Here is a 2911-nt window from a genome sequence, read left to right as displayed (position 1 = left end):
AGTGGCAAGGAGGCAACAGCAATGCAATTTTGGAACCAAGAGTGCAAATGTGTGAGTATTAGCTTTTTAGCAAACATAAAGAGGCCTAAACTTAAGCCATCAGGGATAGAAGTATGGGTGGCACACTCCTGCTGCAGATCCCCAGAAAGCTCTGAATAGGAGGCTTCTGGGGTAGAAAACGGGCAGGAGGAAGGTGGAGTTTCTGAGGTCTAAATTCCAAATGGTTAGCAGCCCATATCCTCTCCACACTGATAGGACTGGAAGATGGCTCTCTGGAGATTCAGCAAAGCTCTGGACTTTAGGGTGCAAGTCACTGCTGCAGGCAGTTAAGGCTGTACTAAAAATAGGGAACAAGTGAGTCCACATAGCCTCCTTGTCCATTAGGCTCTCATGACTTTGGTGGTTAATTTAGGGTACTGCTTTCAGGCTAACTTTACTTTTTCTTTCTGTCTATATTTTAAAGTATTTACAACCAGTATGTCATATGTACAAAGTTAAAAATAACTCAAGAGGTGAATAATTTTTAATCTATAATTCTGGATCTACCCAAACCATAAATTGTGAGACACCAGAATATACCACCCCAAAATATGAACCATTATGAACTGCGGATAAAAAGAAGCAGATACAGGGTGGCAGGGAGAATCACAAATCAAGAAGGACAGCACGGCATGGTGTCACACACCTGTAATCCCAGTACTCCAGGAAGCTGAGCCAGGAGGATCACAAGTTCAGCCAAGCCTATACAACTTATTTAGCAAGCTACTGTCTCAAAATGAAATAAAATTTTAAAAATCTAGAGAAATATTTCTGTGTGAAGGATTTGGGTTCAATCCCCAATACCACAAAAATAAATAGAAGATATAGATAGATAGATGATAGATAGATAGATAGATAGATAGATAGCAAGATAGCAGATTAAAAAGGCAAGTACTGCCAGGCTTACTGGAGTAGGAGCACCAGTGGGCAGTGCTTTCTCTGCCAGTGACTGAGAGCCAGCTTAGTTTTGGTCTGGAGAGGATTCAAAATGATCAATGAAGAACCTCTCCCCAAAAAGGTGGAACTGAATGACTCTAAAGACATAGCATGAGATAAGTTAATTCTAATATGGAAACAATATGAAGCATATGTTCAAGCTTTGGAGGGCAAGCACACCGATTTTAACTCAGATAATGTAACCGGCTCAGAGGAGTTCAAAGAAAAACTAAAGCAACAAGAGTCTGCATGCAGGGAAATCATCCTTGTTATGCAACTAGCATCTAAGGGACTAAAGATCCAAGAGTGCACTACCCAAAGCCAGTATCTCAAGCAAGTGAGATGGTCAATGACAGGGCTAATGATCAACTTGTTTTTCCTAAAAGTGAAAAGTGAACTGGAACAGACTAAAAACAAACTAGAAAGAGCCCAAAATGAACTAAGGGCCTGGAAGTTTATGTCTGATAAATATGATTTGTTTAAATTATATGCCCTAGTCAAGACTTCCGTGACTATCCCACTAAAAGAAAGATGTGGGACAGTCAAATACTTGTTTCCACAACAAAACTCAGACTTTTTGAGCCAGAAAAAAAGGCCACATTCTTACACTGTCCGACTTGTAATAGTTGGTGCAAAACTTACCAGATAAACCTTGTGTTTTAGCTTTTTTCTCTTTCCTTTCCCCTTGCTTCTGAGGTCTGACACCATCACATTATTTCAAAGAGGACACCTCCAAAAAATTCCTCTTGTAAAATATGCAGACATTTGAAAATTGTTTTTCTGTGAAGAAAATAGAAAAACAAAAGTCTTTATAATCTATGACACATTGTGTTTTCAGGCAGTTTGAAGAATTGAAAACTAGAGATTTTAAACATGAAGTAAACAAGCAATTTCCAGTAGAATGTAAAAACAGAGTATGCATTGCTCTTAAACTTGACCATAGTAACTTGAAAACATGCATATTAGTTTTGCCAACAAGACTGTGGACTTCATGAATGTTGTTGAACTTCTGGGTCAAAACTCAAATGAATTCAGCTTTGCCTTTAAAGGATTTATTTGCAAAGAAAGTCCTTTTAATAATTATGCAAATCAGGGGCCGGGGATTTAGCTCAGTGGTTTAGCCGCCTGCTGTGCAAGCTCAAGGACCTGAGTTCAATCCCCATCGCCGGTACCAAAAAAATAAATAAATAAATAAATAAATATGCAAATCAAATATGTCAGCACACATAGTACATATATTTTAATCATTTGGCTTAGGTCCTTATATTACTTAATGGAGCCTTAAATCAATGTGGTTGTGATCAATGGTTTGTTCTTTGAATTATTGCAAAAACTATAGATAATATTAACTATGGACTGTACAAACATGAATGTTTATTGTTCACTACTTTAAGAATGAAACCTTATACTACAGTGAGAGGAGATGATAAGGTCCAGACTGCAGAGAGTGAGAATCTGAAGAAAATTATGTGTAATATGAGGAAAAAGTCAGAAGTTGCAGGGAAATCTGGAGAAATTGGTACACCCAACTGGAAAGAAATGAGACCACAGTAGGGAGCTAATGAAACAAGTCTACTGCCTCTGCAGAGATGAAAGGCTTGAGATCACTGTTGGTCAGCAGAGCAGGCAGAGATGGAAAAGAGGTAGAGGCAAAACAGAGGTGATTGAGGACAAGCTAGAGCACTCTAGCCTATCTGGATGTGTCTCAGTACATCTAATATCAACTACAGAGAACAATGGGGGCTCTTTCACTTTTACCTTCCACATCTTGCAGATGTATAACTTGGGGCCTTACAGGAAATGTAGTTCCAGAAAGGGCCAAGTGGCATAAGAGAAAGTCAGTGCTGTGCAGCCCATTGTACTCTCCTCTTTTAATCACATTTAATTTCCAATGGCAAAAGCTTGGTTTCACTTAACATGATGCAATGAACCCTCA

At 38.8% G+C, this 2911-nt stretch overlaps 1 pseudogene; it reads left to right on the top strand.

Moving 5' to 3' along the window:
* The first annotated feature begins 1027 nt into the window (after window positions 1-1027).
* Window positions 1028-1624, top strand: LOC106008850 (pre-mRNA-splicing regulator WTAP pseudogene; annotated as a pseudogene).
* The last annotated feature ends 1287 nt before the right edge of the window (window positions 1625-2911 follow it).

This window comes from Heterocephalus glaber, unplaced genomic scaffold, assembly GCF_053883595.1.
Source record: "Heterocephalus glaber isolate CG9 unplaced genomic scaffold, H.glaber_assembly_v1.0 deba00001497, whole genome shotgun sequence".
Taxonomy (NCBI): domain Eukaryota; kingdom Metazoa; phylum Chordata; class Mammalia; order Rodentia; family Bathyergidae; genus Heterocephalus; species Heterocephalus glaber.
The sequence above is the reverse complement of the archived record's forward strand: the minus strand, read 5'-3'. Positions and strand labels throughout refer to the sequence as shown.